The sequence below is a fragment of the Falco naumanni genome, chromosome 15 (genome assembly GCF_017639655.2).
Source record: "Falco naumanni isolate bFalNau1 chromosome 15, bFalNau1.pat, whole genome shotgun sequence".
NCBI lineage: Eukaryota > Metazoa > Chordata > Aves > Falconiformes > Falconidae > Falco > Falco naumanni.
In genome coordinates this window covers 3,618,245-3,643,527 of record NC_054068.1, presented here as the reverse complement: position 1 = coordinate 3,643,527, position 25,283 = coordinate 3,618,245, and the positions used below count along the sequence as shown (strand labels likewise).

Here is a 25,283-nt window from a genome sequence, read left to right as displayed (position 1 = left end):
CCTCGTGGATTGTGCGTAGAGAAAAATCCCAGTGTCTAATCCCACAGCTCACACTACTTGTTGTGTGGTCTCTCTTTCTCTCCCGGTTTCTCCATGCGCAGTCTTACTTACCCAGCTCATTCATGGGACTGTGGTGATCACTCAGCCATTTGGCTGTAATGTGTTTCAAAAGCAGAAGGCACAATTAAAGTGCCGAAGCACTGTGATTGGCGACTCGATGGCACCTCCAAAATACACACGTAAGAGATCAACATCAAAGATGAGTTTGACTGGTTTCTTGTCTTCACTGGGCTCAAAATTATGTCAAGTGTTGCTGGCAAGAGAGCTCAGAAAGCAGCAAAGCTGTGTCTCATCCAGCCTGGGGGGAAGACGACCCCCATGCAAAGGGGCACATCTTCCCACACAGAGGCCAGACAGACGGACTACACTCAACGTGTCAGGGATACCGCCACGTGCACAACGTTTTCTACAGACCCACAGTCCACCCAGGGTTTTACCCCTCACAACCAAAAGGAGCTCATCCAGCCAACAGGTTCAAGCTTGGGGTCTCCATTGATGTGGCGTGGGATTGATGTATCGTGCAAGGGGCAGAGAGTCCTCTAGGGAATTTCCTCTCAATTCCCTGCAAAGGGCAGCCCCGATGTCCCACAGCAGCCCCAGCTGTCCAGAGAGACTCGACATCAGGAACTGTGAGATATGTTGCCAGAATTGGCTGTACAAGTGTGGACACTGCGGAGGCAACAGGTAAACCCAAGGCATGCAGCCCTCACTGGGAATCGGTGCTTAAGGTTTTTCCTGTGTATTTTCCAGTAGCCTTTCTTCAGCTGGAGAGCTGTCATCTCCTTTCCCAAGACTGTTTAGCTCTTCCTACATTGCTGTCAGGATTGTTCCTATATATTAGTCATTTCTTGGGTTTGAATGAAGTGCAGGGAGAGAATATAGGAGCAAAGATTAAAGTAAGGCTGGAATAAAAGCTGGGATTTGTTTATAAGTAAATAGGACCTGAAACAGCCCATGGCAACCTCAGGAGACATCTTTCTATCAACTGCAATGGGACAGAGCTCCAACCACCTCTGGCCCCTGGAGACACAACTGGTTCAGGAAGGATTTGGGTCCTGCTGAGCGGAGGTTTGGTCAGGGAAGGGTGTAGCCCCCGGAGTGGGAGAAGACCTGCCTTCTCCTATTTCAGATTTTAAAGAATCATTACGAAAAAAAAACCCCAAACCCACCCCACCCCACCCCAGAAAAACCCACAACCACCCTGCAGTGGGCTGAAGCTGATGTATCTTTTTATAATACAATGAGTTTTTGTGAAATGGAATCGCTGGCCTGGAACCCGGAGGCATTGCTTAGTTTTAACTTATACTTTATTCAGGCAAAACTCCAGTTGATGTGAGAGAGCACTGGGTCATATTAGGATTTGGCCCATAAGGACGGAGGAGAGCCAAGCTCAGAATGTCACATAAACATATTAGCTAGAGACTTGGCTTTCTCCAAGATCCCAGGGATGGAATAGAGCTGTGATCTAGTCTTCTGTGAGGCATATAAGGAGGTTAAATTCGTCCTGCATAGAGCATTAAGAGAACAGGATCCAAACATCTGCACAAGCATCTGTATCATCTCCTCCTCCTCCCAGAGATGTCTGGAATATAGTCCTTTTTGTGTGACAGGTAGAAACTGGACTAAAAACTGCTTAACCTGTTTTGTGTGGGCGAAAAAAAATTAAAAAATCAAACCATGGCTTGTTCATGCTGAAGTCGAAAGTGTGTTCTTTCTGGCGATGAGGTATGAAGAGGGCATATTGTTCATTTAAACCACACTCTATAGTTTTTGCAGCAGCAAAGTATTTTTGAAAGTTTACAGCTGTAGTAGAAATTCCCTGGAGCTTAACCGTCAGTTTTCTGCCAATCAGAAAGCTGAAGGCACTCCGGTTTGGGCTCCAAAAGTGACATTTCAGTGTTACACGTCTTAAATGTGGAGCGGTTTCGAGAGAGCATCCTGACAGGTTTTGAACTCCGAAGAAATTATTTTCTGGTGCCAAGCTACACAGTCTGGGAAACGCTGCACGCTGCACGCCACACTCGCTCCCTGTATCTCTGCCAGAAACCAAAATATATATTAAAAAAAAAAAAAAGTATAAGAAATATGGCCCAGGACTAAGGTTTGCGGATGCATTTCAAGTACGAGCTCTTTCTAACATTTAATGTATTAACTGCTCTCACAGCCATAAGAAGCTGGTGTAGGAGGAGGTCCATGTACATGTATATCATGGAGCGACACCACGGAGAAAGGGAGAGGAAGGGCAGGAAAGTGAGCACCTCGAATTGACCAGAACCCATCTACAGTGTGGAGGAAATGGTAAAACTTGGGCCAATCCGCTGTAAGTCTATTAACTTAATAAGTTTAAAAGTGACTTTGCAGTGGTTTCTGAAAGGGAAAACATGGGCATCTGAGAAGGTGTGGATGCTAAGGCCCTGATGTGGGACCCATACTTCAGGGAACAAGAATACATCAGCATGTCAGGCTGTCTCCACAAATGGCCAAAAGGAGGAGACTGAAAGAAGACTGTGTCCAAAAAAAAGAATGGTTATGAGATGGAAAAAAAGGCATTCAGCTTCTTGTACTTCCTTCACTTGAGTAGAGAAGAGGTGGGAGAGAAACAGGCAACCTTTTAAGACCTCAAACTAGATAATAAGAATAGAACATCTTTTAATTAAAGCCTTGGATGAACCAATTTGCAATAACTGGTTTTAGCTGGTGAGATGAGGAGCTGCGCTGCCATAGGCAGGGTTATCTGCAGGGGTGTCACTGAAATGCGATTGCTTACACCGGTCAGGGCTGGAAACAGCTCCCCGACAGGGAGTAGCTCAGATGTAGTTCTCGTACCTCTCCTGAAGTGCCCTGCACTGGGAGGGACGGAGCCAGGACACCAGGTGAGGGGACCTCTGAGCTCAGCCCCTTCTGATGCCCTTGCCTGCGGGAGGCTCAATATTTTAAAACACTCTGTCATGTATTCGATGACTTTGGCCCGGTACCTTCTGTTTATTGTTAATAAGAGTCAATAGAAGTGTAGAAAAGTACAAAATGTCAACCTATGACCTTATAAAATCCGTGGCAGGAGAGAGAAAAAGAAAACCCACCCTTTGGTACATGCTTTGTCCCTCACACTGCGTTGGGATCCAGAAGTACAAATCTTTTCTCAGGACTGGGGCTTAGAAAGTCAAGAATTGTGTCTCTCTTTATTTTCATTACAGTTCGTTAAATCCTTAGGCTCCTGTTAACACTGAACTCCAAGCCGATTTTTTTGTTAAAATGCTGAAACCTAATTTTCGTTTAACAATTTTCTGTTTGAGGCCAACATCAAATTAGTGTGCTTTCCACTGGCAGACCCCGGTAATTTGGTAGGCAGGAGGCTCACACATACTTAAGTCATTCAATACATTTTGTTATACTCTGTACAAAAAACCTAGTCAGAAAAGCCTGATTTATGATATTCCTCAGGTTTCCTGTTACTTTATACCACTAACATCCTATGGCCAAGCCCTTCACAGGCAGCCAGCACATCTGGCCCGGAGTGGTCCTGTCACCTATCGCCAAAATGCCATATTTATAATCAAGCCATAATAGAAAAGAACAAATTGATTATAATGAAAAGAAAAAAAAACCCACAAAACATTGAAAAAGTCAATCAGAAAACATTTGTAAATAAGATTGGGTGTTTTTTTTCAAAACGTATGTCCCAGACAAATAGGAACACGTAGCATATTGAGCAGGCAGATTAGATGTAGGCAATCATCTCTTCTGGCTTAATTATAAATTATTGACAGCTCTGATTTTTTTCCCATTTCACACATTTTTAATGTCTATTTTGTTTTCCACTTATACAGGCAAACCACTCCTGCCCAAAGCCAAAGCTACGCAGTCCATCTAACCTCCCACCTGCAGTTCTGTAACTGCTGGTAAATGAGTGAGTGCTCCTGGCAAAGTGTTTTTTAGCTGGTCTCCTCAGGGATTTAAGGCTTATGCAATCATTGTGTCTGTGTTGTATCTGTGTATCCATCTGTCAAATATGATCAATGGGCCAAAGTCTCCCAAAATATTAACTTCCTACATGCTTCATGAAAATAGTTAGAGGCAGAAATTTGGTTTAATGTCCTCCTTAAAGGGAAAGCTGGAGTGGATGTCTATACTGTAGAAATCATATGCAAATCCACAGGGCAAGAAATTAAGCTCACAGCAGAATTCCTTAATTTTTCTCCTAAAACTACATACTTAAAAATAGCTATATAAACAAGAGTGCAGAAAGACCTGCAAGTTTTGGACTGGTACAGGCTGGGAAGTCGGGCAGTGGTTTAGGGGTGCCAGTACCTATAGGCTGGCATGAGCCTGCATTTAAGCTGTGTGCACTCCTAAAGGGCACAGGCAAAGCTGGCTGCATTGTCTTCTCTGGAAGATGCAGCTTGCAGAGATCCATTTTTTTCTAAGGGAGTCATAAAAGAAATATATAGAAGATAACGAACAGATTCTCAGCTGTGTCAAACCCTGGAACACTGCTATGGAAATGTGAAGAGCTGCAGAGGTTCGACACCTTTGAAAATCTGATCACTGAATATTTCTGGTCAGCTTTCTCCGCCAAAGGGTTATGAAATTTTCTAAAGCTGTGCCAAACTCTGACGTTCACAAACTGTTTCTCAAGTGGATTTGGATGATGTAACCAATAACCATGAAACCTCCTCCACTTGCTAAATTACATCTGGTTGAGATGAATTTCTACACGGATAATACAACGAATATGTGAAAGACTATATTTGTTCTAAACCTTATTATGCAGTCTCATGATGACATATAGAAGTCCCTACGGTAACATGGCATGATCTAAAGCAACTGCCTGGTCACACACGAGAGGTCCAACAGCTTTGCCATTTTGTTCTTAATTATCCCTGGTGGATAAACTAGTTGAAAAACTGAGCCAACTTCTCCATCCTCAAAACCAATGGAGCAATACTGATTTATATCAGCTGCAATCCTTGACCGCAGTTTGCAAAACATTTATCAATTAATTTCCTGCATAATTTCTCCAGAAACACACTGGAAGTGCACCCTGACTTTTTTTTGACCTCCAATTCAGCAAGCTATCTTCATGCAGAAAATTATTTCAGCATATGTTTACTGTAAGCAAATGGTTAAACATGCCTTGGAGCTCCAGCTATGTGCCTGAACACTGTTAAAACAGGACCTTGGGGGAAGCATCCACCTGGTTTGTGTGTTCACTCGAGAAGATGATCTTTGCAACACCGACAAAGGACTTACAAGCTCTTAATGATAACAATGCCTCTTGTTGCTTCTTTTGGCAAGACATTTGCGAGTCTCTCTCAGGAGAATTAGATCACAGTCAGTCCCACCTTAACTACATATTTGCTAGCTGAATAAACAGGATGAAATTGGACCGACAGTCACGTCTGCTGGCAGAATTGAGCACTTTCAGTGCCGTAAGGCTGGTTCCAAGGGTGCAGGGTATTCAACCAGCCTCTCGCATCCCAGTGCTTGTCCTTTGCCAAAATTACATCCCAGCAAATGTTTTCAGTGCTGCCCCCACCATCGCTACCAATAATGCTCAAACCAGAAAGACAAATTCATTCACATTTTAAATAGCGATCTCAGCAATATTAATTGCACAATAAAAAATAATTTGTTCCAAGTATGCAGCCGGCTATTTATTTGTGTTCAATTCTGAGTCATAAATTGTTAATTTGACATTTAAAGCCTATTTTAACAAACAAGATTTTTTTTACTTGCAAAGTGCCTAATCAGATGGGTTTTCTGAACTATTTAAGCAGCTCTGAGAAATGCAGTGTCTCTGATGAATATTTCACCGCACTGAGCAAATTTTCCCTGTGTAAGCCAAACCTGCATTGCTCCTTTACTGCATGAAAGTGCTCCAAACTTTGCTTTCTCCTTTCACTGTTGTTTTTAAAGATAAAGAGAAAATGAAAACAGAAGATCAAATTTAATTTTGAAGATAGGTGACTCAGTGAACAAGTTTCTGTATCTTTGTTCATACCACTAGTCCCTCCCTCTGTACCAACCTCTGGACCATGTGGAATACTTCTTGGAAATGGTTTATTGGATCAGAGGGAGGAGAAATCTGCGGCTGCAACATGGTACCGAGGGAAACATGCTTTCTGACTGCAATAATTTGGTGGCTTTTTTTGAGTGAGCGAACAAGGCAGGTAGGTTGTGGTTCCACAAGCAGTAGTATTTGTGCTATACATTGATAATTCACTTACAAGGACGTATTTGAGCTGAATCACCTTTCTGTTAGCTTCTAGTCTCCCAGTTCTACACCTGTGAAATAGGTCTTTTCATATTTCTTGTTAAACAAATACATGTTTAGAAGCAATGAGGTATTCAGATATTGTAATGGAGAGCTAGAAAGGGTCCAAATACAATTATTCATTAGTATGAAAGGTTTTCACTTTGCTCAGCAGAAGGACAAAGAGTTGGTAGAATGAACTATTGTAGGACCCAGATCATTAAAAATTTTATTATATAAATATAAAAATATTTTAAATATGTTTATTATTTCTTAATTTATGTGGGTTGCATGATCCCACAAATAGCTGGAGAAATAAGTATGTAAGAAGAAAAATCTCAGTTTAAGGGTGGCAGTCTTAGGTACCTTTTGCCCCAGTGTCCAAACATGCATTTGTATCTATGATTTTTTAGGTGTGAATAGAGTTAAAATAAAACTAATGGTGCCCTTTGTGGAGAAAGGTGATTAGGAAATACTTTTGTATTCTCTGTATGTGCCAAAACAAGGCACTTACATATCATTGATAAATGTAGAATGAACATTTAAATACGAATATGGGCGTTCCACACTCATATTAAAAAGTTGCCTTTGGTCTTTGTTGGTAGGAGATTCACTCGTACCGGAGAAGAGCAGCACCGATGAGGCCACGATCTCCTGCCTCCGGAGCTACTGCAGTCAAGGAAAAAAACGGGAGAGAAACAGAGCCCTGCAGGCAGACATGGAGAACAGAACCATGTCAGTGAGCGCTTGAACGTATCAGGGTAAGAGGAACTTGGCTTGAGGTTCTAAAGAGAGTCTTATCAGCCGGGAAGGGCTGATCGAGCAGTGATGGCACCTGTGTGCTTCCTGGCAGCGACCGTTCAGCAGCCATCGCTTCTCTTTCACAGGGGCTTCGGGAGCCCAAGACTAGCGGGGACTATCCTTTAGATAATTGTGATTTTATTTCTTTCTTTTTACCAAAGAATTTTGAAAATTTAAATCAGAGCTAGTGGCAGGTCCTGGGTTGTCCGTAAAGGGCACGTACAGAGCGGGTACAAGCAAGCAGTGACTCTCAAAGACATTACGATTGAATGAGCTCTTTATGCCATTGATTCCTGCCATTACACCAATGAGTCTGACCCTTGGTGTTTCTGAAATGCTTTCAGAAAGCAAAACTGTACACTGACGTCAATGGTAAAGATTCTATTTGTTTGTTTAGAGGTTTCTCTTGCTTTGTCTTCATATGACATGTATGTAAAAGAGTGTGACATTAAGGCACATGCAAGGAATTTCAGAAAATGCTGCATGTAATTAAAGATTTCTGACTAGGATCTGTGCAGCAACCAGGACCATCATGTAATAGAGCAAATATCAGCATCAGCTTCATCTTTAAATCCTCGATTTTCCCTGCTTTTTTTACTTTACCATAGATTTTTGTGGTATGATTTTATTTCTTCCCTTTTTTAAATTTATTTTAAATAATACCAATAAAAAAGCAGGGGGGTGAACTTCATTGGAAATATTTGAAATATTCTCCACTGGAAAAATAATATCCTGTAATAGATGGATAGTCATGCAAACACACGGCTGCCTAGCACAACAAAACCAGCCTGGATTCATGGGTATGACTTCAGGTGGCATAGTGGGGAGGCAGGCGGACTTTTGCAGGGGATTAATACACCAGGTTTGAACCTCTGGGGATGCTGGTTCCGGTTCAGGCTCTGGTTGGGAGGGAAAATAAGTATGGTGGTCTCATTAGTCCTCGTTACAAAAATCGACCACATGATTTGGTACCGTTGGCAGCTCCTCGCTAGATAAATCCGGGACTAGAATAACAAGGTTTGCTGCAAGCTAGGCTTGAGGTGCCTTGGCAGGGAGGGGAAGCTTGCACAAAGCCTGGCTGTACCGGGGCCAGTGTTAACAGTCTCTTTACTTTCATTTGCTCTGAATTCACTCATATATTTGCAATCAAAACTGTTTTAATGTCTTTAAAAAAAGAAAAGTAAAAAGGAGGGAGTAAAAGAGAGACAGACAGCTTTTGAATTGTAAAACATAACAGACCCCCATTCCTGACAAGTTTTATTGCTGCTCAACTAAATCCCTCAAGCCTATCTCTAAATTAGCTGAATTAGAAAAGATGTAAAACTAATCAGAATACTGCTGTCTAGATACTCCTTTGCCTGAAATATAGGAACTTTACCTTCTGGTAGAATCATTATATATATGTTATCAGATATAAATAAACTTTTATAAGGGACTAGCAAATTAAGTAGTTTGGATTTCTTGAAAGAATATATAATCTCTTTACTTTTTCCCAATTAAGCAATTTCAATATTTTAACCTCATCAAACTGCATTTATAAAAAGGTCCCTGGATTTCATAAGTGTCCTGCAGTACAGTTTGCTGCACACCACATCTGAACAAATTAAGGTGAATGTATGTATATAGGTATCCCCCCTCTCCTTCCCAAGAGAGTCTCAAATGAGCCAAATATTCAACTGATGTAAATCAGTGTTGTTCCAGATACTTTTAGACATGATATACTGCATTAAATCAACAGTCAGCCTTCTACAACTGCCTCCATCACTATGCCTGGTTGAAGCTGTAATTAAAGTCTATGTTGCTCAGGAGTCAGTACCCAGCAGCCTCGGAGGATTAATTAGGTCTGATATTTATTTCTTTTGATACAAAACCCAGATGTGTGCAGTTAAGCCAAAAACCATAGGGAGAGCCATCCTGCTTTTTTTTCCAGTGGGCAGAGGAAAAGCAATGTTGCCCACCCAGAATTAAAGAACAGAGGCAAATAATTATCATCATGGAACAATTTGGCAGCACCATGGTTTCATAATCTGCTAAGCCACTTTACCTGCCTGATTATGAAATAATTCAGATGGCCTCAACTTTTTTTTTGTTATTGTTGTTACCAAGTATTGTAAATATATATCTATATGTGTGTTGATTTATTTGTCTGAAAGCTGGGATGAAAAATATGGAGGGAATACTCTTGCTCCCTATGGTTATAGAAATAAATCAGCTTGTATTTCACTTGAAGTATGTGTTCCTCAATGTGTTATAAAAATACATGCCCATTCAGTAAAGGGTTTACCTTGAAATTAATTAATGAGACTGGAAAATAGCGAAAACACTCTAAATCATTAGCAAGTGTAGTACCAGCTTTGGTTCCCACAATGGAAGGGACATCTCCCACAGAAGAATGTAGTTCAGGTTTTATGCTTAGAAAAATGTAGGGCTCAGGGAATTTCTGATATTGATCTTTGTGCTGTGGGCACCCCTCTGGCAATACTACCTCACTCAGAAAATTCCGCCAAATTGGGCCAGCATCAGGTGAATTCACATGAACCATGAAACAGCTCCATATGATACCAATTTGTGCAGCATTTCTTATTCAGCCTTTTCTTTCAATGAGAAAAATGATCCACTCCCATAGATATAATTCTGATTTTTTTTTCATTATAAACAGAAAAACAGCAAAAAAGGGGTGGTTTCCAACCTCCAAATGAGACCTGATTTTTGGGGTGTGGGGGTTATTTGTGCCCAGTCCATGTCCCCCCTTCTTTTTCAGTGATAAAATATAAGAAGCAGATCTTCTTACAGTAGAAGGGGTAGGGATCACCCAAAAACAAATATTGAAAAGAACTACGGAATGATCAGACCATTAAGAAATCTTTCCCCTCGTTCCAGTTCAAAGAAAGCTCTGAACATTTTTAAAATAATGTATGAAAATTCGGGAGTTATTTTCTAATAATTTCTGTTATTCATTTCTTGTTGTGTACCTGGGTATTGATTCAGAGTAATGAGACTCCCACTGATTTCACTGAGTTTTGGATGAAGTCCCTCGGAGAGATTTGAGCCAGTGATATAATGATAAAAGACTGGAAAACCCATTCCTTTTCCCTTATGCAGCTAGCCAGCATATTATACTGGAGATATGCAACATTTTTCCCCTCTGAATAATTCCTATAGAACTTGGTGAAGACTAGTTTTTCTCTTTCTCACTGATTGCATCAGTGTATTTTACAGTATCTTCATACATATTGGTTTGCAAGGAAAAAAATGGACTAGAAAACAGTAGATTGATTTTTTTATTATTATTATGTTTCTGATTTTTACTTTTTTTTTCAGGTAGACTTTCAAAAGCAGGCTTTTGCATAGTTTCCTGGAGCATTTCCTCGCTGCTTTGCAGCTCGTTAAGCTCAATTTCTATGTTTTTGTTGAGGGTTTTTCAGCCCATCTATGGGGCATCTCACAGGTCTCCACAGCTCCAAATGTCAGCTGAAAAAACAAGCGCTCTCTTTTCAGCTCCTCCAGTCGATGCAAGGCACATCAGGACTCAGGCAAAAAGGGGGGGGGGGGGGGGGGGGGGGAGGAAAGCAAACCCACAGTATTTGGGGTTAGGAGCAACTGCTACTGGTAGGTGTCCTAGTCCTCCTCCCCTTCCAGGTTCTGGAGAACATCAGCCAAAGTGACCTCAGCGAAGGGGTACGACGTCCCTCCCCGCTCTCCCCAGGTCTCTGCTATGCTTAATACTGTCAGAAAAGTCTCCAGCAAACATTTGTAATTGCAGGGAGAAAGAACACTGCTGTCTTTATTTTTTCTAACTTGACATCTATCAAATTTAGTTTAAGTGTTCCCCTGGGTCAGTCGAGTTGCTGAGCTATAAACTAAAAATAATTAAAATAAAATATTAAAAAAACCTCAAGCTTGCTTGCCAGGAGCGTATCGTTGGGAGTTAACAGCTCTCAATCATGTATTTCGGAGTGTTAGAATAGCTGAAATAAGACAGACAGGCTTAATACAACATAAAACTGTAATTCTTTGATGTTTTGATGCTACAGGATTGATTCTTGCACTTCAGGGCAAAACTGATTTCTGGGACAGGCATTTGGAATCTATATGCATTTTTTTTGTTTGTTTTAATACTACAGTTAATATGAATTTTATAGGACTAGCTTAACGAAAAGGAAAGGCAGGGGAAGGTAGAAGGAGTCATTCTGATTAATACCTTAGATAATAAAACCTCGCCCTGACAATTCCTATAAAACAGCAGTTACCTTTTTGTACTATAAAAGATGACTTTGCCAATTTATTGACCCCACCAAAATTGGAAATTCTAGTTACAATGACTTAAATTTTGGCTTAAACCTGACCAGACACACAGCATGTTCCCAGACTGGTCACATTCATAAATGTCATAAAAAACATACTTGTTCTCTGACATGCACGAAATAGAATTCTCAAACAAGACATCTCTAACCAGAAAGGCATGAAGCAAAAATCTTTAACCACGTGACAGAAAATGAGGACTGCTAAGAATGGTATTTTGACATTGGTGGACTGCTGAAGTAAAGCTTCTCTAGGCATAGCTTTAACATTGTTTTTATTATTTTTATTATTCTTACTGGTCATAGTAACCATGTGAGGTAAAATGAAAAAAAAAAAAAAAATCAGTCAAAACATGGTTCAAAAATGTTGTGTAGGCTGTTCCAGTATAAATTTAAAGAGAAAAAATTAAGTCAAGGATCACGTTCAGGGGATCTGAGTAGAATCAGCCATCAAGATGTGCACAATATGCAACTAAAGGATTAACCTGGGTTGTCTAGCCAAGCCCATCTGCATCTAATGCTTTTGCTTTTCATTATGTATCTGCTGCACTTTAATTATAGATTTATTCTTACACCTAGTGAAAAAAAGATGTAAGTTCACCTCACTTTTTCACTACAAGCATGTTACCATTGAAAAACAGTCCGTTCTGGAAAATGACATTTTTTACAAAATGTTGGCATCATCAATACTTTTATGTTTCCTTTTAAAAATCAGTGACTTCGTATTTCTGCAGACACTGTTAAATATAACAGTATTGTCTGTCTGAAGACGATAAAGCCATAAAGTTGAGAGGATTGCCTGCATTCAACCTTCAAAAACAGACAATTCATTCCTTTCAAGCCCTAGAAAATAGGAATAATTTTATTTAAAATGTGCCATTGCAACTAGCTCTAAATCAAAACCAGACACAATATCAATACTCTGTCGTTGTCAATACTGCCGAAACACCAACCCTCCCCAGCTTTCAGCTGAGTCTGTATCTCACCTCCGCAACCACTGCGCTCCTCTGACACAAATTGCCTCTCCATAACGAGGGGCCAACTGCCTCGCAGAGGGGATGCCCCGGAGTCAAGGGAGCGACGCCCACGGATGGTTTGGTCCATGGCTAGCCGAGGATTTGGAAATGAAATGTGCTCCAGCATACAGACGAGAGGTGGTTGGGAGTTTTCCAAGGTACTTATTTGGCGGGGTGTCACAGAATGGCAATTTGTTGAAACTGAAACCATTCACAAGGGAAGGTCTGTCTGAACAAAGCTCCCAACTCAGAGTGAAAAGCAAAAACAGAAAAGCAAGTAAGAAAACACACCAAAAAAAAAAAAAAAAAAAAAAAAAGAGGGGGGGGAGGTGGGGACGGGACAGGGGACACAACAAAGAGCAATTAGAGAAGCTGCCCCTTTCTGCCAGTCCTGGAGGAAAAAGTTCTGGGGTCTGGCTTGCCATGACTCTTGCCTTTCTCACTGCAAATGGCAATTTATGCAGATTTTTTTAGAACAAAATTACAAAGTCAAAGTGGAATAGAACAACAGAAAGTACGTTCACTCAGTCTGATCTCTTGAAATGAACCATTCCTGGACTTCTTTAAGTTTTGATTTTTCACCCAGTTCCATGGCCATGTTTTGTGTTTATCGCCACGACTTGCTAAAACTACATAAATTCTAATTGATAAAAAATACCTGCTTCAGCCGGTAGCACATGATTAAGCAACCAGTACCTGCAGGAAATGTTGTGTGAAGCCTATTCTTTACTGGAAAACTGCTCCCTTTATAATCCACTTTTTCAGAAAAGCTACCTGCTGTTTAGGTTGACTTCTGATGCGATGAACTCAAGGTATTTTAGGACTTTAAGGAAAAATGATGAAGAATAAATGATTCCCTCTTAGAACTTACAAGAGCTGCCTTAAAACCTTAGAATACAGTAAAGAGATTTTCCAATAGTGCCAGAGGGTATTTTGAGTGAGCAGATGCTGCCGTTCACCTTTTTTACAGGCATAACAGAATGTTTATGATTCAGTCACGACACGCTTGCTCTGCGGCAAGGAATTATGACCTAGCTGTCCTTTGCCACTCATTTCAGTGAGATGTTTTCTGTCCTCTGGGACTTTGCCTTCCAGTTCTTGAAGGAGGAGAGAAATACAAGCAGGCTGTAGCAAAGATGTACGTGGTAAAGTCAGGCTTGGTATGAGTGCAACTCTCCTGACACCCAGGAGAATCGCTCATTTTTGTATCAGATCTGGTTTTGGTCTTGTGTAGGTTGAACCCATTTGCTATGGTCCTGGTATATGTCAGGCAGTAAAGACGCGTGAGTTACAGCTGCCGTAGGGTTGGTCCTGCAAGGTGGGAGGATGGAGACCTTCAGTGGAGGTGGGATGTAGGCGAGCGGGATTGCGCAAATCTGGAAGGCTGCTGGCCGTCTAGAAAAAACATATAATATCCCGAGGGCTGCAAATATTGACTTATTAGCTAGCTGTAGGTAGATTTGGCTGCGGTCTGGCCTGGGATGAGTTTAACCCCTGGCTCAGTCAAATGGGCTTTAAGCAGTTCTTGATCCCAGAGGGAGCACCTGACCCTCCTCGAACGCTGTCACCAGCATTGTGGTTTTCTCCATCTTTGTGTCCCACACCCAGTGGAGGGAAGAGCCAGGAGTTGTTATCCCTCTGCATTTGCATGCAAAAAGGGAGGCAGATTTTAAGATGTCCTTCCTGAAGAAACACTATATTTCCTTTCACCCCCATATTCCTTTTCCCCCTGTTATCTCCACCCCAGTTCTTTCCTTACCACTAGCCCAGAGAGGGAGAAAAGAGAGAGAAAGAAAAGAGAGAAATATGCTGCCTGGATTGGAAAAGTCATCTTTTCCCAGGAGCAGCGTAATAATGTTAATGGAAGGGAGAACGGGAAAGAGGAAATGTTTCGCTAACGTGGAGAATTTCTGGCCTGGGTTCTTTCTGAGGCCTGTTTGTCAGGGGGAAAAGGAAATTGGTGGCTGGATGAAATATGAGCTGATGCAGCTGCAATGCCTTTAAATACAAGCTTTTTTAGGCACACTGGTGCTTCAGTTTGGGGATATAAGCAGATGCTGAATGCCTTTCCCTACTTCACATGGGGCCTTTGCGTGCTGTGGTTTTAAGACCAGTGTTCAGGTGATAAAAAAAAAAAAGGGGGGGGGGATGGGGAGGGGAACGAAATGTCATTTTCGGAGAGGCAAAAAATACTTCAGGCTCTTTGGTGTGTAAGTCATAAAGGGCTTTTTGTGCACGGGTAGTCAGTGCAGTGTCAAGAGAAATCACTTGCACAAGGTGGAGTAACACTATCTGAAATTAAATTCTGGCCTCCATTTACAAGTAACACTTCAAGGTTAAGGAAAAAAAAAAAAAAAAAGCTTTTTCTTTTCAAGAAATTGAAGGGAACTAAGAGACGTCCCCTCCTCTCCTCCAAAAACATGCCCTAGGTGTTCTTGCTATCCATAACACGACAGCCCCAGTAATTAGCAGAGCTCATCAGCCAAAGCTAATGAGCGCAGGGCAGCTTTGAGCTTTGTACAGTGGGGTGAAACCCGGGCGGAGGTTTAGAGCCGCTCTGATCTGAGAGGGTCTGCACTGGAAAGGTTTGAACTCGCGTGCTATGGCTTTCCAGGCTCTTTGAGCATGGTTCCTATTTACACTAGGTTTCCTTAGCATAAAGGGGCCTTCAAGTGGGCATGCAGTGAAGGAATATTTCAAGGCAAAGAGCATGCAGAGCAGGCTCTCACTACCCTCCTTGCACCTTCCTTGGAACAAGCCCCTCACTGTTTTCTTACAAGGGTGAAATGCCAGATGTAGCTCTAGTCCGAGGTGGAGGAGAAAGGCTTTGGCTCTCAGTCCTATCAAAGCTCTTTTGCACTGTGCTGGTGTGCCTCAAGGACCTAAGTAATTACTTACGAGTTTTATTCTGGATCCATTTTTTTTTACTCCTGTAACGTAATTTCTGATTTCTTACTCTTTCTCCATTGCTGGAAAGATGAAAATTCACCTCAACCTGGCCGTCCGAGGTGGAAGTTGTGCTGGCACGTTCTGGAGATGTCATTGAAATATAAATAGCAAATAGATGATTAAAAATAGTTTGTCCCCTTGAATGGTTGCTTTAGAATTTAAGGATTATTCCCAGCTTCTGAGACCTCCTTGGCTCAGCCCCGGCTGGGACTTTTCATTTATTTTTTCATGCCAGCCTCTGTTCCTCACTCTTAAGGAAATTAAGGTGCACTAAATGCCCTGCAAAATCTGGCTTTTTGTCCAAAGACAAAACACAGCTTTCTGTGACAATATTTATGAACTATATTCTCATCCAGCTTACCAAAGTCCCCAAAGAAAATGTTTCTTACTGTTTATACCTGCTCCTTTGCCAAGCAAAGATCGCTCAGACCGTAGAATAATCTCCCAAAAGATGTATTGGAAACTGGGTTTGGCCTGTTCAGTGTAGCTGAACTGATTAATGTAGCTGGTTGTCATTTTTAGAACTAATGATTTTTAACAGAAATGGTAGTCTTTAACCCAAAAAACTTTGTCCTAAGCTCTTGACTTTGTATTCTTTCTTTCTTTCCATATTTCCATAATTTCTATTGAAAGGTTTTGCTATGACTTGTTTACCAAAAATGTTTCAATACTTAATTTTAATCCAATAACCATTTCAGAAAGAAAATGAATCTGTTTCAAAGCATTATGATTTTTTAAAGGATCTATTTTGACCTGAGAATATTGAAACTCAGGCTAATTGCAAACACAGGTTTTCAACAATCAAGTTTATTTTCTCTGCAGAAAACCTCACCCATATGCCTGCAGGGAATAGCTGCATTTGCCAAATCCAACTTTTGGTGCACAGAAGAAGTGGGATATATAAATAGAAAGTGTAAGCTTTTGGATATACAAAATGGGTTTGTAATTTAAGGCCTCCCAGCCGGTGGCAACAATTGTCCATGTCTTGTGGGGTGTCAATTTTCCCTCTTCTCTTTATTTGGCTCAGCAAGCCACCTTCTGCAATCACAGTTTAAAGTCTTGGCTTATGCCTCCTCTGCCTCCTATCTCACATCGAGTCGCTGTCGTCCTGTGGAGCTGCAGGATGCTATCCGCTAATCCGATGCTGCAGTCTCCAGGCCTGCGGTGGGATCTGAAAAAAAAAAGGGGGGGGAGGGAAGCTTTCCTAAATGATATACCAAATTACACATTATTTCACTTGACAAACAAAAACTCTTTTGTGGTTAGCAGAATGAATCGTGTACATCATAATTTTGACAGCGAGTACTGAGGTTGAACTGGCTCTTTAAACAATTTCCCTGTGTACGCATTGCTGTTCCAGTTCAATGCAAGCATATGGCAAACACAGAAACTGTACTTACTGATGCCAGGGCATGACCAAAATCTATAATAATGTTGTTTACTTTCACCAACTCTGCAAGAAAGAATGTAGCCTCATGCACTTAAATGACCTCAGAAGAGTCACACTTTTGCTTTGTCAATAATTTACTGAAAACATGCGTTGCCCCTTAGAAACACAAGGACCGAAAACATTTGCAGTAACTGAATCAAACTCTTCTATACAGAGTCTTGCTTGTCTGCTGGAGAAAACCTAAGGAAATTCTCTCCATGACGTTGGTGAGAGTAGAGGAAGGCAGCAGACAAGCGTAGCTTGTGGAGAATACTTGGCTTATGCTCTTTTTGTTGTTGTCATTTCTGATAAAAATCATAATATTTCAAAGTCTTCTACAGACAGAGCTCTGCCAGCTTCCTTGTCCCACTAAATTGGCCGTTCTTGAGTGCTGCCAGGAAAGAACGTATTTTAGCATCCTAGCGCTGCGTGGTCTGGCAGGCAAGTGTTGGGAGGCTGAGGTTGTTGGCCACTCCTCTGCAGAAGGTTGTAACACCCAGTGCTCAAGGGGGTTTTTCTCCGCACTTTTGTCAGGCACTAAAGCAGCCCTAATGATGGGGAGCCACGGGACAGTGCAGGCTTTGAAATGCTCGGGGAATAAACAAACCCAGCTAGCTGCCTGTGGAAACTCCAGCTCTCGCAGAAAAAACATCCTTCTTCACAACCAAAATCAGAATGTCAACAGGAGGATAGTCTTCATTTCACTTTGGTTCGAAACATCGCAAGGAAAGAAGAGGGACAGCCTGAAGGGCCAGGATCTCTTAGATGAAGATGTGTGTTGAGGGAACAGGAGTCAAGGAATTTGAGCAACGTTGCTGCAATATAATAGCTCGGATAAATTCTAAGTGACAGCAATTGCAAAGACTAATGCTGCTGAGGTTCAGGAGATACTGTGTAAATGGATCTGCATAAAGTAGTTTTCCTGTTGTCTGGAAAGCATGCAGACATGGACTTCAAGCATCAAAGTCTTAAAGCTGTGGGGAGCTGAGCTGCACTACCTCCCATTCCAGGCAATGAGAACCAGGACACTGCATCCGATGGCAAGTTGTTCAAAATCAAGATTCCCTCTGTTGGAGACAGTGTTTGTACAAGGCTGAAGCAGGATAACCTATTGGTAGAGTCATAAATACTTCTTTCTGGAAGGAGAGAACATCACTAATCTACATTTCCTCCTTTTTATGCTTCGTAATTCACAATGTCCTCTCCCATTTCTTAGTCATCAGAGCTACATACTATATGCACTCCGAAAAAACCTGATAAAAATTCGAGAAACCAAAAAACTCAGTACCCAAATAGAAATCAGATATTTTCCTAGCATTTAAAACTCAATTACAGTTAAGTCACATGTTCACTGCACTCAATAGCTCATAAAATGGGCAATGAACTCACCAGGTACTCAAGTATTGGATGGATGAGAGACGGCAGCACTGGGAGGTGGGCAGATATCCACCCACAGGGGCTCAGCCTTTGGGATTTACTGAGGTTCAGCCTGAGCCTTGGCTGTCTCTGGGTGGAGGCAGAGCTGTACTGGGCTAATAAGCCCAGCTGGAGTCCGTCTGGATCTGCAGAGAGCCAACTCAGGTTTTTCTGCAGCCATGCTAAAGTCAGCATGCCAGAAAACAGAGCATCTGCAAGTGCTCGAGAGCTGATTTGTACGTCTGTTTAGGCCTAGGAAGAGCTAGATGTTGCATGGGCACAAGCATCCTGAGGCACTCCAGGGGTCCAGCCTCCAGCAGTTCGGTACATAAAAAAATCATCAAAGAATCAGCTGCAGAAAGACATTTACCAATTTGCCCGAACCAGAGAAGTTTATAAATCTTTGCAGCCATTGTACTGATGGTGACTCCTTGCACCAACTGGGGGAGATACCCACGCTTATTACCGGTCAAAGATACTCTCAAGAGTCAGATCCAAAGACCAAGGAAGTCACTGAAGTTGCTCAAAGAGCTTTGGGTTTCATTAGCATGTACTGTATCCAAAGGCCCAGTGAACAGATTTTGTTGGAGCCACGGAAGCATGGGTGGATCCAGATCACACTGCTCTGCTCACCTTGGAGCAAGCCCAGACATGGAGATTTCAGCCCCCAGCCCCCCCAGTGTATTGCTCAATGGTTAGGTTTGGTTTCTGCATGCGATGTGCTCCTGGCTGGGACAGGGCCACTACTAATAACAAAAATGCGGCATCAGCACGGATCATGGCCCTTTTCCTTTGTTTTTTTTCTTCCTTTCTTTCTTTTTGTCTGAATACACATAATCTAAAGCATAAGGTCCCATTACGGACTGGAGGTGCATACTTTTATTAATGACAGGTTGTCTATTCTTTCAGCTCAGACCTCTTACAAATAGCGGGTTGCCGTAGTAGTAGTCAGGTCAGGCAGAACTTAACTCTTGTATTGTTTTAATTTTTGTGTTGGAAATCCAAGGGTTTGCAGCAAAGGGATGTTTCTAGCAATTCTGAAAATTCACGTTTGAAAGCAAAACCACACTTTGCTCACTTGGGCTTAAGATTAGTTCCTCTGAGTTGACAATTTACTCTTTCAACTTGTAACCTAAGATCTTTCTTTCACCTCTTTGGGTGACTCCAAGATGAATTAAGTCTTCTCCTCTGCCAAGAAAGCCCCAGTTCTACCAGCAGAAATGTTGCTAAATAGGGGATAAAGGGGGATCTGATTCATCTCTTAACAAAATATGTAAGTGTAGAAATAACACCACTGAAATTAATGGACCTAACAGAAGAAATGCATCAAAGAAATGTTCTTTCTCTATCACTACGTGGTTATGCAGATAAACATACAGCCACATTTAAGCCTTTCAAAAAGGTCAGTTAAATGATTCCCAATCTCTAGTTTCACATGACTTTGCAGCTTCTTGGTTCCAGCTCCGAGGAGAAGCAGAGGTGTTGAAATACAGAAAGATAGGATATCCTCTTTGTGTCACTTTTCCTACTGGAAAGGGGAAATAATGGAAAACTTGTAAGAAGTCCTGTTCTCATGAGACTTTCAGCTTCTTTATTCAGACCAAACGATCCTGGCTAGTTCAGATAAGGTTACTTTAGCTATTTACCCATTGTAAAGTAAATTATCAAAAGTCTTCAGGCTTGTCCATCATTAGCAAAGGTTGAAAAATCCCCCCTCTTTCCCATGACAGGGTTAAGAAAACAATGTCAAAATCTCTTTCAGGATCCAAAAGATGCACAATTCGGTGCCAAAAGCATTTTAGTAAAAACTAGTTTCTCCGCAGCTTTTCTACCTATGCATGCGTTTGCTTCGGAAGTTGTGGGAGTTGCAGGGAAAATTGTTTGGGCACATGCCTATTCAGTCAGATATCCTGAGGTCTTTAAAAAATTGACATCTTTTTGTGATGGGATTTTTTCCTCCTTGCTTATCACCTCTACATTGAACCTGGCGGCATGCTTAGGGCAGTGCCCCATCTTGGCCGGCCGGGCTGCACTCCCCGTATGGAGCCACCCGCTCCCAGCCTTGCTGGTGAGCAGTCCTGCTGCTGGAGGGACAAAACCCTGCCGGAGCAAGGTAATTCACCAGTCTCCTCTCACACCCCTCCAGACAGCCTGTCCTGTCTCTTCAGCTGCACGTTACACCAGGCTGAGCTCCTACACCAAACCCTGCTTCTCATGCCTTATCTTTAGGGTCTGGCAGAAGAGAAGAGGGACAGGGGGAGGGAGCTGAGCTCCCCCCAGCACTGCCTATAGCAGGGGCCCATGGAAATACCAGAAGAAGATTTGTTGCATCATTTGGCAATTTTTCACTGCTCTACTGTACCTCTCTGCTCAGACACGCTTTGTTTATTGTGTGCCCTTCTAATCCTGGCACTGTCAAAGCCTGGTCCATTAAGCTAGCATTATTATGATTTATTAGCTGTGCATGGCTAACATAGTGTTATGACAGTTGGGATGAGATTAGGTTGCAGGTCAACCTGCTCCTTAGACTGGAACATTTTCAGGTCTCTTTGGATCTAAGGGTGAGTTTTAGACTGAGGAAAACCCAGAGGAGAAAGAAAGGGAGGTATGTGGTGCTTCTCCATCCTATACTCACGACACCTCTGATAAATGGCTAGAGAAACCTACTTGTTAGAAAGCAGAGGTGGAAAGAAAAAAAGAAAAAAAAAGTATTTGATGAAGGTGGAGGAACAGTGCTCCTTCTCTCAAAACAAGAAGCTCCCAGACCGAGAGAAAACACACTCACATTTTCCAGTCCATGCCTAATTTCAGACATAATTTATGAGATCAAAACACCTTGGTGATCAGAAGTAGGTACTTTGTGCATGTTTCTCATTTCTTTCCACTTCAGTGAAAATAGTTGGGTAGATGTTCAACCAGACTTTTTTTACATGCCAGAAATCCCAGCTATTTGTACCAGAACCCTCTCTAAATCAGAACAAAAATGTTCTCTGGTTTGCCAACTTCTAAGCACCTTCTTTTATTTTGCCGAGTAATTATCTCTTTGTTTGTCCAGGGGAATATCTAATAACTCCCTGTTCACGGAAGGGCAGTGACCTCCGAATGAACCAAAAATAGCCCATACAATAATTTCAACAATATGCTTAATATCTGATTTGGGGGCCCCTTTGGGTCTGATGCGTTACATCACTTGGCACAGGGGCAAAGCGGAGCAGGACAAAGCATTGACCCTTTCCCAGGAGGAGCAGCAAGTGTGTGCTGGCTGGGAGGAGGAGGGCTGACGGTGCTCCCCCATCAGTCACCCAGATCCACTGTCGTTCAACGCACACATCCAGTAAATTGTTTCAATCAAGTTGCGGTTGGGAGAAGTATGCTCCGTATAATTCGCTGCAGCCTCCTGCCTGTGGACTCCTCTGTTTATAGCATGGCCTTAATTGCTTTTTTTTTCTCTTTTTGCTTGACTGAATTCGTTTAGAAACACAATATAAGCTAAATGATAAAATCCTTCACTAAACCACTGATAGCTAAGCATTGCCTGACTGGGACAGACAAATGGCCCATTTAGTCTGGAATCCTTTATGCTTCTATAAGGCCTATAATATGTCTAAATTGTGCAATAATATAGCACACAGATAAATTATTCCATGGCAAAAGCTTATGTATTAAACCCTTCCAAAGTGCAACAGAGTGTAGCAGGCAAGATGATTACAATAACTGGCTTCTCTTCCAAGCTCTTTAGAGCTGGATTTCTGCATAGCCCTCACGAGTCGTTCAGCCTCAGCGAGCCTCCGTTCCTTCCTCCTCTTCTATCTATCGTCTCCATGGCACTGCTCCACTTCCTGCCTGTTAAGAATAAGCTGCAAACTTTTTCTGAGCCTATATTTTTATTATCACCTAAGTAACGTGGCTTTGATCTCAATAATGATTTCAGATGGCCTTGTAATAATTAATTAAAAATAGCTTGAGTGATATTTTGACTTCCATAGGACCAAAATCCTTCTGCCTAATCTTTCAAATCTACCTGCTTTGGTTATATCCCAAAGCAGTGAGTGCCAAAGATTAACTATATACCGCGTGATACTTTTTCCACAGATTTTAAAGTGTTTCCCTTAAAGGCAGTGATTTTTTTTTCTTTTTTTCTTTTAATGGGAAAGCAGTCTCATTAGTACCAGGTGATTCATTTAAAGCACAATTACACAGGGAATTCAGCTAATTGATTGGATAACCCTAGATTCATTTGTAAAAACACAATCCTCAAACCTGAAGTGCTTGGACTTAGTGGTAGCCGTGTACCGAGAAGTTTACTTTAAAAGCAAACGTTTAGGTTAATGGGATCCATATGATATGAATTCCTAATAACTTTACCATGGGTGGGCTTATCGAACTGCTTATCATAACAGAAGTCGGGCCATTTCAAAGGACCTTTCTTCTGAGACTTTCTGAAGACTTTTCTTTCACCCCAGATCTATAGAAAATTCCACTAACTCTCCATTGAGAAAATATTTGAGCTCCCTCTCATGCCATGATTCAAAGGGATTCTTTTAAAAATGTGTGTTTTTTAACCCTTTGTCAGCAGGACAAAGCATTTAATAGAGGTGTGTGGTTCTTTGAAGGGGGAAGAGCTCTGAGCAGGAGTGTTTGCTATGCTGCTGCTCTCAGGTCCCGGAGGTTGCATTTATGTGTAACAGTGGTTGGGAGCTTGGACTGAAGATGTTAACTTGCCTGTAAACTAAAAGAAGAGCTTGAGGGTAATTTGGGCTCACTCAAACCCAGGGAACTCAATGCACATCTTCCAGCTGACCTCTGTGGGCTTTGAATCAGATCCATAGAGAAATTCTAACCACTATTTCTAATTACAGAGGGGAATAAATGAGAACAAACATCCCCTAAAGAGGCACTGGAACATTTAGCAATCAAAGGAGCAAGGCCACTGCACAGTTTGAAGACAAGATTTCCTACGCAGAACTGAATTGTCTTAGAAGCAAGCCGAGAAACTTCTGCTACAGTAACTAACATTTCTTAATTTCTTCGTACTTTAAAAAAAAAATTAAACCATATTACATTTGCCAAAAAACGTTACTGGAAATTGGTCTTCTTTCTCAATTATGCTGAAGTTGATTGTATAATCTTTTTCCCAATATAGCTTTTTTAAAATATAGAAAAATATAGAAACAATTTTAAGCAGCTAAACATGGCAGTGGAGTTTTATATAAATATGTGTGTACGTGCATTTAAAGAGAAATCCAGTATCCTGACAATCTCTGGGAAAGAACAAGCTGGCAGTGTCACGGCAGGTATGAAAATTGCCATGACATTCATTGAAGACAGTATGATAATTCTATCATTATACTTTTGGTATTTAAATAAAACAGAAACCCTATCACCTAGCAGAAGAGAGGGACAGCACCGTAAAACATAATCGTATGGATAAGGGTCCTGCTGGGATAGCTGCATGGACTGAAAAAAAAAAGAAGAGATTAAAACCACTAACTGTAGTCATACTTGGCATTGACCTATGGGGACATTAAAGTGATCTACAAATATGTGAAAAAGAGTGATCAAGGGTAATTATTTAAGATAACAAAAATAAAGAGGGAGAAAGAGAATTAAAATGGTTGAGTGTGAAGGAAAGAACAAAGGTTATGTTTCAAGGAGAACTTCGGAGAAAGCATCACTCTCTTGCAAGAGGGTTTCCAGTGGCACACACTGCTGTCACCATTCATGATAAATCAAACTAAATGCAAACCTCATGCAAGATTTTGGTACAATCTAACCAAAAGATCTGTAATTTTTTAAATTAAAAGGAAAAAGAAAAGAAAAAAAGCTGAACACTACTTTGAGTGTAAAATGTGAAATTGAAATTAAAAACCTAATTCTAAACTAAGCAACCTGTAAAAGTTTCTAGTAATCACCATCATCCCTGTCTGCAATGTTTGGTCATGCCCTCAAAGCTTGTAGAGTGGGGTTTTCTGAAGTCCTTAATCATTTGCCCTGTACAACCAATGTCTAAAATGGTTCCATTTCACTGCTGTACATGCTACCCATCCACAATATTATTGCAAGGAGGTGTATTTGTGATGGCTGTATCCCGTTACAGCATGAGGGATAACGGCCTGGCACATTAGGAGCTGTACAAGGTGATGAGAGGCCAGTGCAGAGTCCGGCGTGTTGATGTACCGAGTTTCCAAACATTAACTAATGCAGAAGGGAAGTCGACACTGGAAAATCTTGTTCTTGACCGTGGTGGGACAGCTGAACACTTCATAACACTATCAATTAATATGCTGCAGACACTGGTCTTCTCAGAGGAGAAGGCCAGGCTGGTTACAGCTCGGAGGTGGGCATGTCACAGGAAAAGATTTGGATTTGTTGGCAAAGAAGTGTGGAAGATGCCTGTAGGTTGCTTGTCAGCACTTCGCCTGGCCTAGACCAGGTGCCTTAAATCATGGGATGCAAACCCACACGTGGATATACATGGACACAAAAACAAAATACCAGATGCTCTACAGCTGTGTCCTTCAGACCAACACTTGGTTGCTTCTCTCTTTCAGGGGGGATGAAGAGAAACCACTAAACCCCATCATCCAGAAGACCAAAGCCTTTTAAAAATACCCAACCCCAATTTAGGTAGGGATTGTGAAAGTCCCAGAGATGGAATTATCCACAAATCTTGCCTGTAGGAGGCCTCAGAAATAACCAAAAATGTTTGGAAGCTGCAATCTCTCATTGCTGGGTGGTAAGATTATTGTGTTAGAGGCTTAACGGGCTTGAGAAAGCTGGGCTGGAGCAGCAGTGAAAGAGAGAACAGTGTTTATTGAGCAATAAAAGAAACATTATGTTTCATTGCTCAGCCAAACTGCCCTACAGAAGCAAATCCCCATGCCTTATAATATGGGGTGTAATAAATACTAATACTATAAAGGGGTCTGCTGGAAACAACCAGCAGGGCCCTATCACAGTGTAATCAAGCCTCCCGTTAAATTAGCGTCTCGCTTGCGCTCGCTGCTTTATTGTCTGACGGGAGCAAGCGCCTGGAGGTTCGAACGCCGGCTCCGGTG

General features: G+C 41.7%; 1 long non-coding RNA gene across 2 annotated transcripts in view; it reads left to right on the top strand.

Annotated features, from left to right (window-relative positions):
- The window catches only part of LOC121097706, a 58,544-nt gene that overhangs the window by 19,460 nt on the left and 13,801 nt on the right, over positions 1–25,283 (top strand). The window contains exons 3-4 of one of the 2 annotated variants that reach the window (XR_005831056.1): positions 6,919–7,074; positions 23,085–23,288. This is a non-coding gene — a long non-coding RNA (uncharacterized LOC121097706). Of the gene's footprint in view, positions 1–6,918; positions 7,075–23,084; positions 23,289–25,283 lie in introns of those variants that run through there. The other variant, XR_005831057.1, reaches the window with a different exon arrangement.